Genomic DNA, 17,235 nt, shown 5'->3' with positions numbered 1-17,235 from the left:
TTCAAGTTTCCATCGAAGGAAACTGTCGCCGCTCCGTTCGACAACATACATTTGTGCTAGAGATTGGGCGACGAAATGTACAAGGAATACTGCTCGAATTAGTTCCATCCTTATAAGTTACAAATTGTGCAGAAATTACATCCACGAGAGACTGTGTTGCATAGGGAGTTTAGTGAACAGGTGGATTCAGCAGGACAAAGTCACGTTACATACTGCTCGACAATCGATAGAAGCCATTCGCCAATTGTTTGGAAGGCGCGTCATTTCACGTAACGGTGACATGCCATTTTTATGGTACTGATTACTGAAATGTTTTTTGCAAGTCAGCCTGCTGTATACGCCAGTCCATCTTTTTTCATTGCTGGTTTTGTCTCAATGTCGCACACCTAAGACACTTAAGAATGTCTTTGTTTTCGGTCATTGTCTTCAGCATTTCATCAGTACATACAACACCAGATTTTTAAAGAAATTTGCTTGAAAGAAATTCATTTTCGACAGTATTTATGTTTTTGTTAGTTTCCAGTACTCTAGGATTATTGCCTAAAATAATCATTCTATTTCCATTTAATGCATTTAAAGCTCTAGGATGATCATAGAGTCGTCCAGGGAACGAGTCTGCGAAAACATATTTTCCAAAGAGTCTTGATTTAAATGATGCGTTAGAATATACTTCATTCAAATACTCTGAACACATGAGAGATGTTGTTTCAGGGATATAATGGACACAAGAATGGCTGTTCGAAATTTTGCTCTTTGATGCTCTTTTGGCCTCGACACAACATAGTACTATTTGCATTATACATTTTTTTTTAATGCAGTCTTTTGTTCGAGCTGCATTCCGTATCGTTGGCAGATCTGAAGCGGAAGGTTTTCATAATATCAAACCAATCATTAACGATTCCAAAAAACTTTGTTGTGTTCTCAGCCAACTGAGGATCATCTCCAGGTTTAAGAGCTGCTGCAAGTGTGTGCGACATCTGCAACTCTTACATTTCCGTACCTTTGGAATTCGTGATTTTCAGTTAATTTATAACAAGTTTTAATTTCATGACTTTCACACTGGATAAGTGCATTTACTGGGTCTTTGGTCACATAACTGCCATCGGGAAAGATGAAACCTGTATCCAGAACCCAATTCCGAATTAATTTCAATAAGTGCGGTGCATCTGCGAAAAAGTATGTATTTTCCTGTGTTCTTGTATTATAAGCCCAAGGTCGTTCAATGCGTATCCCGTATTTGAAAGTATTGTTCTTTTAAGAGTTAATTTCCTTTCTGTTACTTTTTAATATTTTGTTGTTCATTTTCTGCTGTAAAAGTTGATGTTTTAGTTCATCTATTTGTTTTTGAAGGGAAATAGAGGAATCATCTACTGTAGTTCTTTCTGTATTAACTATAGAAGCATCTAGAGAGTATTTCTTCCGTAGACTGCAGTAAAGTTGTAACAACTTTTCTATTGTCTCTTATCGCGTGCGGTCTTGAGATTGTTTATCTTTATATGCATCTTCAGCTAACCCCAAATTAACTGAAGGTACGGCGTCTTTATATATATAGCTTCATGACGAGAGGCAGCCCTAATAGTTCGTGTTTTAGGTCTATTTCGAAATCACTGGAAAGAAGATGCTCCGAAAACACTTTAACGAATCTGGATTCCATTTACCATCACGTCTAGAATGTTGAACCCACTATCTTTGTAGTTCTGCATCGTCCGGGAATTTAAAGTATTTGACATGTTTAAGAATATATATTTTTTCGCTTTCACTAAACTATTGTTGCATACCGCGACACTACACCTTGTGCCCTGTATATTAACGTTTAAAAATTTTTGCAAGTTCTGTAGAATGCAACTGATTAAAAACTAAATTTTCACATCACCAAAAAAGTATAACAAATCATTTTACATTCCATGCACGAAATTCCAAATGTGAATATAACTAATGCATTCCAGGAAACACTATAATAATAATACTAATAATAAAATATATCACAAAAACACTACACTGAAAAAATGAAATGATCAAGAAAATGGCCCAAGTTTTCACTAACACGAACGCCTGAAAAAAAAACTGCTAGCTTACGATATATTCCTTTCGAACACACAAAAAACATCTGCAAAACACTTAACTTGTTACACAAGCTTGTCAAACAATTAACATTCTTTATTATCCAATCAAGTGTCTTCAAAGCGTTAGGTCTACAGGTGACGTTTTACGGTCTTCACTGACTCCCTCCGAACAAAAATCGAAGTGTTTTGAGGCAACCTGTTCTATAGTAACCCTGGCCCAGATCCATCAATAAAGTCTATATTCGACGTATCTTTTATACGTCCAATATGAATTTCTCAGAAATACAGGGGCATGTTCTGTGGGCCGCTTTGTCGTTTCGAACAACACAATCACTAAACTGTGCCAATGGTAGTGTGTTGGTACAGTACTCGGCAATGAAAATGGTACAATAAATGTAAGTCCAAATTACTAACAAACAAATTGCGCTAAGTGTTTGTGTATTCAACAACACATGTCTTGATCGACTGTCTGCTTCTAGTATTCAGTCTAACTCGCCCTTCTCCTCCTCCTCGTCTAAAGCCATTTGTGTGACGGAATAAACTGTTTCCATTCAGACTGAAAAAACAAATTAGTTTCAAGTTTTAAAGCTCTAGAATCGTCTCTTTCATTCGTTTGTTCTGAAATTCCTTTTTAGAGCCTGAATAAAAGAATTGTCATAAAATATTCCCAAGCTTCATACACGCCTTTATTTGCACACTTTCTCTTCTTCAAAGACTGCATATCAGGGCAATCCAAATGAAATTGATCAATGATGGTTCCTGACAAAATTTAGTTATTTACTAACTTTTTTCTTTACCTAAGTTTGTACCACATTGAGAGAGTTGAAAACGGGTATTCATTTATCTTTTAGCCGCTCAAGTTTTATCATGGCGGCCATTTTTGTTTAGGCGCGTGCGCGTGTTTTGTATTTTTCAGAGGTTTCCATTAAAAATTGGGTAAAATTATATCACGGAGACTTGAGTAGTTTCTGAGTTTTTTTTTATTTTATCTTTTTTTTTTTACTGGGATTTAATATCATGGAGCGCCATGAGATGTGACTATAAACTTCGTAGCAAAAGTCAAAATAACACGACAGTAAGCTAAATGGGTAAAGTGTGCATAATTTATAAATCATGTACAAAAAACGAAACGCGTCTGTTCTTTTATGCCTATAGCACTGATGTTAACAACTTATAGAAACTTATAATTCAGAAACTACTCAAGTCTCAGGGATGCAATTTTACCTAATTGTCACTGCACAACTATCGTCTATTTTGTGCAAAGTTGGGATTTTTCACTTCTGTCAGGCACGTAGCCAGGATTTCGTAATAGGGAGGGAAGGCGTGACGAAATAATGTGGTTATCACACCAGGGGCTTAATCATTCTAAACTACTTTACTGGAAACATATTGGTTTGTTTAGCCAGGATTTCATAATGGGGTGGGGAGGAGCGTGACATGAAATACTGAGGTTATACTGCAGGGGCTCGATCCATCTATACCTTTTAATGGCAACATACCCATATTGGTTTGTTTTAACAATAAAATTAGTAAATATTTTAATAAACCATGAAGAAATCTCGAGTAAAAGAATATTTAAAAAATTATTGAAGAAAGTCTTCCGAGGTCATTCGAACTCTGTTCTTTTTGTCTTCTTTTTGTTATCTTCGTTTTATGCCGTCAAGGATAGCAACGAGATCTCTTTCCACTGAAGACATCCTATAAAATGGATTAATGTTGCCGCGAGATTGACAATTCTTTAACAAATGTTACTAGAATTTGTTGCCAGGCTCATATAATTGGTGATTGTGGGCATTTCTTAAGTTCTACCTGAGAGTCTATCTGATAGAACCTGTTTAGCGATCGTCATTTGTAGTCCATAAAATTCGCATGGAGATAGAAGGAATTCAGAATGCTCTCTTACAATAATATTTATTTTTAACTTGATCCCCCTTTCATCCACACACAGCTCCTCATAAGAAAGATTAACCAAACGCTTGCTGTAGCTTTTTATTTTTAACATTGATTATTCTTTTTCTCGTTTCTTTTTCTTTCATTCTTTTATTTTTTCATTTCTGGTGTCGAAGGGGGGATGGGTCCGGACCCATCCCTTGGCTACGTGCCTGCTTCTGTCCTTCCTGAGATATTTGATGGTGAATATACTCGATTTTCGAAAATTCGCATTGTTCAAAAATTTTCAAAACACCAAGTGTATGGTTCTCAGATCTGAAACTTGTTTTGGATTTTGTCTGCTATCTATTCTCTATGTAGACAAAAAATTGGAGGTGAATCTCATTTATTTGGTTTCAAAATATGCATTCCAAAATGGCCATTTCTAGGTTTCAAACCTGAATATTCAGAGCTTTTTTTCTGCGTACGTCTCAATGTACACATAACATAGAATGTTGTCCATTCTATTATCTTTCGTATGGTTTTGGTTTAAACTCATCTTTTAAACTTAAAAGTTACAGCGTTTAACGGAATCCTCTGAAAAGAACAAAATATGTGCTCGCACGTATGCAAAATGGCCGCTACAAACAAACCTGTGAGGGTAAAAGATAAATGAATACCCTTTTTCAACTCCCTGAATTGTACAAACTTAGGTAAAAAATTAATAAATGAATAAATTTTGTTAGCAAGTTTTGATCTTGAAATTGGTCGATTTCGTTTGGATTGCCCATATCACATCAAGCTAGGATGATGCTCCTTGCAAAATCTACGGAAATTGTCAATCATGGTAGTGCTTCCCAAAGTCTAATACAGGCGCAGAGCTCTAAAAACTACTGACAGAAATGAGTATTATTCAATGATTAATTTCATTTTTTGTTACAGTGATTGCAAGCAGATGTTCCAGAGGCGTCGTTTGGGCAAGTATAACATCCCTTCCTTAAGTTTGATAAACATACTGTTTGATCAAATGTATAGTAAAACACTGATATAAAAAGTGAAACACTTATGTCGGTGCAGATCTTCCCCTAACAAAGTCTTAACAATGACGCTGCTTTTAGCACTTTGCTAGAGCGCTTACATTTAGTTTCAAGAGTCGAAGGTTTGATCCCAAGCCATGTGCGTTCATAGTGGATGACATTGAGAGAGAGAGAGAGAGATAGATTCAAATATGGAGATAGGAATGATTTACATATGCAAGTTTAGAATTGGAGAAAAAAATGTTCGGACAGTATCCATATTCTGACGAAATGTGCTTTTGTGAAACAGAAGAAAGAAAGTTTCCGAAGTGCGAGGATCACGTCAGGCAATTGTCAAACTAAGGTGGGGATTTTTTTTTTTTTTTTTATATAAATACCGTCAAATGATTGTGAAGGGAGAGAAAGATCTTAAGATATGGGGAAATAAGAATTTTAAAATATCTTCAGCTTCTGAGACGGGTTTCGAACCTCTTAGCTATCGAACTGAGACTTTATCCATTCAGTCACGGAGAACTCTACGCAACCATTCGTACACTTTTCACTTAGCTATGTTAAGAAACTAGTAGAATGGAATATTCCAAAAGTAGACTCGATAGGTGAGCCTTTGACATTGAACGTAGACCTCTTGTAGCTTAGTTGCAGGATGCCTAATGAACTTCCCCTTGTTCAGGAACAGTTTTTAAGCCGGTAAAAATTTGTTACTACTGTGTTAATTGAGTTATATTTGATAGAACCGTCTGATAAAATAGTGCGAAATACTCAGGCATAAATCAGCTTTTGCGGAGCTCTAATGGAAAATGAAACAATCGCCGGAAACATGTTAGACTTTCGAAAGTTATTTTTTTGAAAAATAAAAATGTAATAGGAATGCTCATAAGAGTTGTCACTTGGATGTGAACCTATAACTTTTTTTTTTTTTTTTTAAAAAAAAGCGCGTTTACGTTATTATGTGTTAGATGACTGGTTAGTATAAGGTTCTAGAGGTCCTATGTGGATGGTCCTAGGTTCGAATCTTGACCTTTTTTTTCTTTTAGCTACATTCATAGTGTGCATTCCGGAAGTTCAATTTCGAATTAAATCTAGTTGCAGCTAGTTTAAGCCGAAATTATTTTCAAATATGAGACATTATTACATGCTTTTCATTAGCTTATAATATTCAACTTTGATATCAACTTTTGCAACCTTTATCTAACCTATTTCTCGACGTATTTTGTTACAAAATTCATGAACATCCAACAGAGGTCGAACGATATTTTTTACGGGAATGGGAGGAAATCCCGCATTGTTATGTGACATATGAAGCATCTTCCGTTCAAATATCTAACTAAGGTAATCATTTTACTTCTAGTGTGAAAATGGCGCATTACGAAGGTTCTGTTAAAAGAAGTGTAATTGCTTTAATTTAGCATGCGGGCATGAGCTAAATTGAGGCAGGCGCGAGATACGGGCTTAACCATGCAACAGCACGGAGGTGGTGAAGGAGATATGAGGAAACAGGAGATGTAAGTCTTAAAAGAGGAAGGGCGACCGACGAAATTTCCTCTGTCGAAGACGACCAGAGGTTAATTGCCTAAAACCGTGAGCTGCCTTTCATGTCTGTCCAACAGTTACGAGAGGAAACCAATTTCCCAGATGATGTTACGACTGTCCGACGTAGATTCAAATCCTTTTGTTTGAGGTCATACAGGGGAGCTGTTAAGGAACAGCTAACAAATGACCACATGGTTGACCATCTGGCGTCGATTTTACAGACGAAAAAGTATTTTTCAGTGCAAACTTCGGCCCGAAACGTGTTTACCGCAGAAGCGGCCTCTTTTACGCCACTTGCTGATTTTAATATGTCAAATAGTTGTAATTAATAATTACTGGTAAGTTAATAAAAAATTAACATATAGGAGGGTCCTTGCAAAAGCCATGGCAACTATTAATTTTCTCGAAAATGGTAACGAATAAAAAAAATTCTGAAATATGCAAATGGAGGGTTAGTTCATATGGAAATACTACATGTAGGGAAACGGATGAACGTGCACACTACCATAAAGATATAGTACAAGCAAAAAAGCCAAAAAAAAAAAAAAAAATGTCGCTTCAAACGTGTTTTACTGTCAATTGCAACAGTACACAATAGTACAAGGCAGGAACACGTATCTGTGACATCTTAGAGTCCCTACCATCTTGTGGATTCTTGGGGAAACTCCTCATGGCATGGAATGCACGTAGTTTGTAATGTACTCTTGTATATAGTTGCAATTGACAAATACCTTTGGAACAACATTCTTTTCTTCTTTTTTCTCGTGCTATATCTTTAGAGTGTTGTGTGTGTTCATCGATCTCCCTACACGTAATGTTTATATATGAACTAACCTTTCATTTGCATATTTCAGAATTTTTTATTTGTTTACCATTTTCGAGAGAAAAAAATTGTTGCCATGACTTCTGCAATGGCCCTCGTATATTAAATTGTATACATATTATCTATTTATGTAATATTAATTTGATAGAAAACCATTGAAGATATTAGAATTTATTTTTATTATTCATTATTATTGATCTTTGTATGTATCATGTATAATTTTTGAAATAACTTTTATTCACAATCTTTTTATATATGTTAGCACTAAAGAAAAAATAGATTTTCCTCTCGACGCTATTTTAAGTTAGATATATATATTGTTCCGTTTTTCTAGTCGGTAGGTGACGGCCGAGGGTAACGGGAACTCATACATGAATTTTCTCTATCTTCTACAGAATTATTTGGGGACAGAGAAGTGAATTTGTCATGAAAGCGGTTGGGAACTGAGTGTGATTTGCACATTGAAAGAACCCTTTTTTTTTTCGTTTCTTGAGAGAGAGGCGGAGGTCTCTTCTCTGGACTAGTTTGAACGAGGGGTGGGAATTGTTCCCTGGGTGTAGCACAATCAAAGTAATGGCTGTCAGATTGGGACTTCCTATAACATGAAGATAGAACAATTCATGTATCAAGCAGGAACTGGACAAGAGAGTCCATGGGAATAGTTTAATTAGATTTTTCCCCGTCTTGTATTCGTTTCTTTGTTTTTAATAAAAATAAATTATACGTTTATTAGGTTAGTATGAACTTGCGCGTCAGTCACTTAGATTTAGTTAGGAGCTTTATGGAATACTTTTTTAGAGTTTTATTTTTCTTTACGAAACCACTGGCTAGGTTTCTTGTTTTTAAATTAGAGGCTCCTGGTTCGAGTCCAGCAGGCATCAGGACACGTAAGGCCAGTAGCTTAACTAAAGGCTTGGAGGTCCTCCCTATTTTAGTGCAAGTTATTCAATATAGCAAAGATAGTATGAATCAGTTAGATACTTAGGAGGTTTATTATATAATATGGTACCCATCAATGTTGGATTCCTTTCGTCTAACTTTGTCCGATGCTGCTTGCTGGGGATTTTATCCTTACGCCTGGTGTCGTATTTATGGGTTGATGGTGTGTTGAGTAATTCAATGTTACTTTTAACGAAGAGCAACATGCGAAATATGTATAGTGACGGTAAAGGCAATATTTTAAGACAATATTGGCCTACACGAGTCGTTTATTTTGGCCCCTGTTATAATTCTTAAAACTCTTTTTTGAATCAATAACAATATATTACTTTTTTGAGAACTTCCCGAGAAGATTATGCCATATGCTAGTAAAGACTGAAAGAGTCCGAAATATAAGTTACGAAGCGTATCTAGATTTAAAACATGTTTGATTGATTTTATTGCATAGAGCATGATCTTTTGGTCCAATGAAGATATGTGTATTTCCTAAGAAAGATTATGATTTAGCCAAAGTCCTAGAAGTTTGGTTGAGCTTGAATACACTATTGTTTGATTATTTAACATTATATCAATATCTACGCAATGTTTATTTTGAATGTGATGGAAATTTAGGGCTGTAGATGTGTCTGTGCTTAATTTTAGCTTGTTTTGGGCAAACCAATTCTCTAAATTACTGGTTGTCTCGTCAATTTTAACACGGATAATATCGTAACTTGTGTCTGTTATAGTTAGACTTGTGTCATTGGCGTACATAGTTGTATTTGCTAATGTTACGTCAATTTGCAAATCATTTACATATAAAAGGAAAAATATGCGTCCTATTATTGACCTCTGAGGAACACGGTAGAAATACTTTTAAATTTAGATTTATGAGTAGCTGAATCAGGTGAGTCTGACACAAGTGATATTTCAACAGCTTAGGCACGATTTTGCAAATTCGATTTAATCCATGAGTTGACAACTCCTCTTAAGCCGTAACCGTTAAGTTTATGGATAAGAATGTTATGAGGGACAGAGTAGAAAGCTTTGGATAAATTCAAAAACATTCCCAGGCATTTTTTGCCTCTATCCAGGGCTTCCGTGACCTTATTGATAAAATTATATATGGCAGTTTCAGCTCCTTTGTGTTTTTGAAAACCAAACTGTGTGGGACAAATTACATTATGTTTATATAAAAATGGTGTAATTTGGTTGAGAATAGCTTTTACAATGATTTTTGAAAAAGAAAGCAACAAGGTAATTTTCTATTTTTGTTTTAACCCCCTTCTTATATAACGGTTTAACCTTGGCGTATTTTCACTTCTCAGGAAGTATGCCTATCTGAAAGGACATATTAATGATATAGGACAACGGTTCCGAGATATGTAAGCTGCATTTTTTTTATAAAGGTCATTGCTATTTCATCCAGACCAGAAGACCATTTTGATTTCAATACCATTATTATATTATGTACCTCTCTTGCTGAGGTGGGGCGTAAAAACATGGTACCGATAGTTGTATTTATCTTGGAAATCTTTGCGTGCGATTTATCTCTAGGAATATGCTTATTATGAATACCTGTGTAATAATCGTTGAAGGTGTTTACAGTATGGATTGGATTTGAACTTTGTTCCCATTAATCTCTAATTCAGTAATTTCATTTTTCGTTTTGTTTCTATCTACCTTCGGTGTTTACTACCTTCAACATAGCTGTGGGTTTGTTTTCACTATTGTCTATATTATTTGAGTAATGGTATTTCTTGGCAAATTTAAGTAACTTTCTATAAATGCTTTTGTAGCGTTGATAATATTCTCGCATTTCTCGAGATAAATTCCCTTTTCCATACGCTACATTTAGGGACTTTAGTGTCTTACTTGATGTTTTAATACCGGTGTTACTCATGCTTTTTACTATAGGTAGAAGTAGGAACAGTGTACTTTTTTTTTTTTTTTTTTTTTTTGAAATGTTTTACTGAAATAATTTACGAAGCTATTGTAGAAGCTATCCCATGCATTACTCATGTTATTAGCCGTGTATACCGGCTCCCAAGTTTCGTTAAGTAAATGAGAATTTAGATGATGTATGCTAGAATCATTTAACTATCTTTTCGCCACTAATCTAGTACCGGGTTTATGAACTTTACAATTTGTAATGTCATTTTGCGCCTCATGATCTGAGAACCTACTGTTAAGGACTGTTGAGCATTACAGGTAAGACGATCGATATTGTGTAGAATTTGATCTATTGCACTGTTTTTTGTTTTTAGAGAACCTGGTTGGTTCTGTGACTGCTGCAGTTAAATTATATGGTCATTTATTTTAGGTTCTAAAAAGTGAAATAGTGATCACCTACTATTACAAGCTGCTTACCCGTTTTCATATAAAATTCAAGGATGATTTCTAAATTTTTCAAGAAAATATTGATGTCGCTGTCTGAGGTTCTATATACACATAAAATAATTAGCTTCATATACGGTACTTCTACTATACAGGATGTTTCAAAACAACACTGACAGCGTTTGGAAGGTGATTCCTGACATTAAGATAAAACACAAAGTATAGACCATCCTGGGTGCACAAATGCTTCCTTTCGGAGTTATAGGCTGCCGAAAACATGAAAGAATGAACTTTAACTGTCCATAGCTCCAATACTATGGGACCTACCGTAGTCGGGTAAAGACTTCACTTAGGAACTAATATGTGCCCTATCCAAATATCCATGTTTCAGAATCCTGCGGTACTTCCGTAACAAGTTTTATAGAGGCAGTTGGAGAGGACTTCAAATTATATGGCTTTGAATTCTGTTTTAATTATCACTATCATGGTTTTTATTGTTGCTTGCCACAGAAATATTGTCGTTGTTCCCAAGAGTCATTTCCCTTAGATGATCCCCTTCAAAAGTATTTATACTAAAAGGTGATGCTATAGGAGCATTCATGGGCTCTAGTGTTACTAGGAGGTTAGTTAGGTCGTCGGCGAGGAAATTTTTACCTGTACCATTTAGATGCTGACCGTGTCTTGTATGGTGGTGTCTTGGGTATCTGCTAATATCGAGAATTTTTACATTTCTAAATCGCTTGCAAGTATTCAGAATTTTAGAGTTTGTTGCATGTACCTCACTGTTCACTATGAAGGAGTCAATGAGTTCGGGGCGAGGGCAACGTAGCAACTACTACATTTGTATGTGTGAGTGTCGGTAAGGTCAGGAGCGGAGTAGTAGTGGTAGGCGTTCGCCCGAATGACTCATCCTCATTCTCTTTTATGACCAGGATATTTGAACTTCGTTCCCTTTTACGGCTAAGATGAGTGCTTTGGTACCTCGATTCTGATTGGCTGAGAGAGGTCACGTGACGTTAGGCCCCGCCCACGCGGGAAATTCAAATTTCCAGGTCACGTGGTATGACGTCATGAGTCACCCCGACCTCACCCGGGATTTTTGAAATTTATTCCCTTTTACGGGTATGATGTGTGTTTTGATTGGTTGATAGCTGTCACGTGATCTTAGACCCTGCGATATTTGAAATTCGTTCCCTTTTACGGGTAAGATGAGTGTTTATGATTGGCTGACAGAGGTCACGTGATCTTAGGCTCAGGGATTTTTTAAAATTCGTTCCCTTTTATGGGTAAGATGAGTGGTTTGGTACCTTGAATTTGATTGGTTGATAGAGGTCACGTGATCTTAAGCCCCCTGTGACTTTTGAAATTCGTTCCCTTTTTACGAGTAAGATGAGTGCTTTGGTACCTCGATTCTGATTGGTTGATAGAGGTCACATGATCTTAGACCCGCCACACGGTGAACAGAATACGTGGGAAAACCCCATCACTCATTTGTTTCCATGTTACGGGTAAGATGATTGCTTTGGTACCACGATGTTGATTGATTGATAGAAATCGCATAATCTTACACACCCACCCCAATGCTAGACATTCAGAGTGCTATGACGACGACCCACCCTAGACCTGGATTTTAGAATTTAGTTCCCTTTTTATGGTTATGCGTAAAGTTCCCATGAAGGGTTCAACCTCCTCCTTAAATAACCCTTTTTGGTATCATGATATTGTACTGAAGTTTACCTTAAATATTATCATTCTCTTTGACAGATAAGATGATTACCAGCTTTTTTTTACCTTGATGGAGATCCTGTCCTTGAATTAGTTGCCTATGTCTCTGGAAGTAACAATGGTGAAAGAGAGGTGTCGCTTTTAGATTTCTTATAACACATTTTTGTGAGTTTAAGCGTTTTATTGCTCAGTAAGCGCTTCATTAATGGAAACAGTGTTGCCAGATTTTTTTTTTTACCTAAACTGCTCCGATTCTTTTCGAAACGGTTCCGCAGAGTGTAAGAAATTTTAAACTAAAAATTTTTTCGAACTAAAAAAAAATTTCAAAACTAAAAAATTTTCAAACAAAAAATTTTCGAACTAAAATTTTGAAACAAAAAAGTTTCAAACAAAAAATTTTCGAACCCAAAAAAAATTTCGAACTAAAAAGATTAAAAATTTTTCGAAAAAATATTTTAAACTAAAAACTTTCGAACTAAATTTTCAAATCAAAATTTTTCGAACTAAAAATTTTAAAAAAATTTCGAACCAATTTTTAAAAATAAGTTTCGTACTAAAGATGTAAACCACATTTGAAAATTTTCAAATCAATTCTTGAACTAAATTAAAAACCAAATTTTGGACACTAAAAATTCTTTAATTATTTTTCGAACAAAATCATGTAAACCAAATCTTGAATATATTTTTCACCTTAAATTTTCAAGATTACCATGATTTGAAAACAAGTGTTCAGGGTTTCAAGAAATAATAAAACACATTTTTTTTTCAACTTGTTGTATTTTAACGAAAAGTATGTGGTCTTCCTATACATGTTTATTAACATAATAAATACAGGATCTAGTTAATGAATATGTTGGACGCGTCATCATCTTCGAATCTTGTAGCCGTATCCTGTAAAGAAAAAGAAGAAACGACGGATTACTTTAAGAATTTCTTTTTTCTGAAACAATAAAAATGAGTCAATATTGATAAGAGAGAAATAAAACTTACTCGTAAATGATGGATGTGCTTAGGCTCATCTTCCTCCTCGGGTACAGGATCACTGCATTTTTTCACCGATGGTGGTGTTGGTGGTTTACGAACTCTTCTAGGTACTGCATTTTTCTAGGTGTTGCTGCTTTATGGTCAAGGTTCCCCCCTTCGGTACGGGATTCTGCATTTCTTCCACTGATGGTGTTGGTGGTGATTTATGAACTCTTGTGGGTACTTCAGTTTCTTCTTCTTGGTGTTGCTGCTTTGTGGTTAAGGAGGGAAAGAAGAAAAGGAAAAGGAAAAAAGAAATGGCGGCCTTATTGGGTATTTACAGTTTTTTCTTCTTCATCTTCTTCTTCCAGTTCCATCTTCTGTTTTTTAACGTACCCGTACGGAACCGTATCATAAGAATTGAATTCTTTAAATCGACGTTTTGTGTACTGGATACTGTACATTTTTTCTTCTTTGCGTGTGACGATGGTATGGTCTTTGGTCCTGCATATCTTATGGGGGATAGTGATGGTGACTTGTCCACGGCATTGATTTGTTATCATTTCTTTTAGCGTGTTGAAATTTAATTGCTGTCCTGCATTGTAATTTAATGTAAATCCTCTAATTTTGCATATGTAACTGATGACGTTGGTATCCGGATTGTATATTTCTAGGCTGTAATTTTTCGGTCCTCCACTGACAAATGTCTTGATGTACGCTCGTGGTCCGTAAGATTCCATCTCATTCGATAAGCATCCCAAGTACGTTGAAGGTTCAATGGTTGGCTCCCCGGGCTTCTCCGTAAAAATCACAGAATCCGTGTCGAAATATAAAACACGTTCCTGCAACATTTCCAGGTACTTGTACAGTTCCAGACGTGCCTGACATGTTGTAAATGCACCTAACACGACATTGGTGTTTCGGTTTTGAACAGGCACATGTTCATTGTACTCCCAGAACGCATACAACATCGTATCATTGATGGGTACAATTTGATGGAGTTTAATGTCGGGGGAAGTGAGTTTTTCATAAAATTCTTCCGGCCGATCAATAATTGTGGTCTGGCTAAAGTTTGTACGCTGGCAAAGCTTTCCCCATAGAGAGTTCCCACAAAGCTTAGATAAACTTCTTCGTGCAGGATTATTTTCAATTTTGGACGGATCCAATGCAATACCTTCGCGCTCCAGGACGGTTTGTATGAATTTTGATTTGTCTTCTTCGCTGACACAGGAACTGGGCCAACCAGACGCTTCCATTTTTGATTTCAAAAACGTATTGATATATTCCGTGAACAAGCCACCTGTTTTCGTGATGGGATCATATTGTTCAATGTCATAGTCCCAAATTTCAAAAATTTCCACTGGTTGATATCCTAATTCTATTGCTTTCTGGATTTCATATGATACCCATGTTCCAGTGAGGCACCGCTCCTGGTCGTTGTGCGTACACGTTGCTGTAGGGTCTGGGTTCATTTCTTCGGCACACACAGCACACAGTGGAAAGAGTAGTTTCTTGTTACATCGGTAAGGCAGGAGACCATGATAAAGATGGCGACTTGGTAATATCGTCATTTTGATTAGACCATTGACTTTATTTATTGGTGGTATATTTTCATCACCCTGTAGATAAATTCATGGATGGCCTACAGGGTATTTAGCACACTTATTTATGTAAGGATAAAGCGAGACAATATCGAAATATTTTATTACTTCCCCCGCTTTTTCATCGACTTGGTGGTACAATTTCACGCAATTGGTCCTTCCTCCAAAAAAACTATCTCTTGGATTTAATGGTCTGCGGTTCATGTACGGGTGATTTTTCAGATACGTCGCCATTGCAGGATTTTGTTTTAAGAACTGATTAAATTCGCACTCCCACATTTCATGTACAATATACCCCAATTCACGCAGTCTTGCATTTTTTCTTTGCGTTCGTTCATAACGGAATTCCATAGTGTCTTCTGGATTGCCGTAGATGGGCTGATTACGGCCTGTAGTAAAACATACTTTACACCCGTGGTAAAAACAGCCAGCATGCTCGTAGATGTGCTCCTCTAACGTCTCAGGATCTTGGTAGTAACCATCAACATGGAATCCCGCAATAAACACTTCCTTTTGTCGGGCCGCATGTAAGATTTGTTTTCCTTCGCTTTTTTCAATGTAGGCCAGCCATTGCATTGCAGCGATCGATTGGGTACTTCTCCATCGATAGCCATGTGCCGGTAGAATTCCTATGGTGTTGGGTTTAAGGAAATTCCGGCGGAATACTAAATTGGAAGCACTTGCAATCGTGATCGTCTCCAAGAAGGGATTCACTTTGGTTTCTGTTTCAAATGACGTCATAAACGAAACGCATGCTTGTCGCAGTACATTGACATCTTGAATACAATACTTGATAATTTCTTTCTGGAAATCAAACGTGTCATTACGATGATCGTTGTACCACTGCATGAACTTGTTTCTGTCTTCGACGGCCATTTCATCTGCACCATAATACTTTGTTTCTGGAAGTGGTCCAATATACGATTGATTCTCCTTGGTGTTGAAGAAATGCGGGAAGTAGCCTTTGGTTGCGGGTAAATTGAACGCTTTTGACAATTTACTTAATGCCATAGGTAGGAAGTTCAACGAGTCAATGAACGTCAGATTATTCAAGGTTAAACTCAATATCTTGGTCCCATTTAATATGACGTCAGGTCTCCATTGGCATTGTTCTACCATAGCCTTTAAAATAAAATGCCCATCGTATCCCTTAGCGTTGTGCGCGACACAGAAAATCCTATTTATATTGGGACGACGTTCCCGCAAGTACTGGAGAAAATTATAAACTGGATCATCTCCTTGGAAAATATGCTGGCGCTGACCACACGTACTGCAAGACTGCTGGATATTAGCGTTTCAACACATGCATAACATACTTGTTGTGCAACCAATAAATTTGGAATGTGTACATACGTATTATCATCAATATTCGTGTCTTGCATAGATTCTATATCATAGAATATCAATAAGGCTTTCTTTGCGTGCATGAGTGAAGGAACACCAGGTTTCAAGCATTGGCGATCGGGAAGCATAAAACATTGATGTGATCCTGGAACAATCTTCTTACAAACATTGCAAAAGATCTCATTACAATCATGAAGTCGTTGTCCTGTATGCACAAAAGAATATACTCTGTAGCATTTAGTACATTGCTTCACCATTTTGCATACAGGTTCCCCACGATGATATACAATATTACGATGATTATTAAAACATTTTTCCCCATAAAATTGACGATTGCAGTCGTTGCATAATATCGGTGTTTGATTCTTGTCGCATAGTGGTCTCTGTAAACATTTGGAGCATGTTACAGGACAATTTTTCACATGTCTGTTACGTTCACTGTATTTTTTATGGCACGCTTCACAGTAGAACTTGGTTGCAAAACAAGCAGTTAAAGATTGGATGATGTCAAAATGGCCAGCCAAACAAATCAAATTTATGGGAGTGCGATTTTCGTCGTTGGGCCCCTCGTACATGATATCATGGCCTGTGAAACTAGTGTAGACTGTAATTTTATATTCTTTGAGGTATGACTGGAATTGTCGAATTTCATTTACACTGGCACCATGATCCAAATTGACTCCTGCATTTGAACATAACGCATCGACTTCTTGGTCCACAATACATTTTGTTTGATATTGATACTGTTTATGTCGTTTTACATCTACATTCTTGTATTTTTTCAGGCCAATAGCAATAACAAGGGCGTACGCCAGGCACCTCGAATCTTGATTTTTTACACGTACAATCCCTCGCTTGCTACGTAACAATTCTTCATTTTGAAGTATTCCTTGCCGCAAACCGCCGCCGTAGCCACGTGGAATATCCACACGATGGAAATGAACGGTGAATGGTTCGTGCAGGAGAAACGCATTGTTACTTTGTAAAACTCTTTCGAACGAGGCCCACATCGTTTCCAGTGTCAG

Source organism: Thermobia domestica, chromosome 12 (genome assembly GCF_964235325.1).
Source record: "Thermobia domestica chromosome 12, izTheDome1.hap1.1, whole genome shotgun sequence".
In the NCBI taxonomy this organism is placed as follows: domain Eukaryota; kingdom Metazoa; phylum Arthropoda; class Insecta; order Zygentoma; family Lepismatidae; genus Thermobia; species Thermobia domestica.
This window is presented reverse-complemented; position numbering follows the sequence as displayed.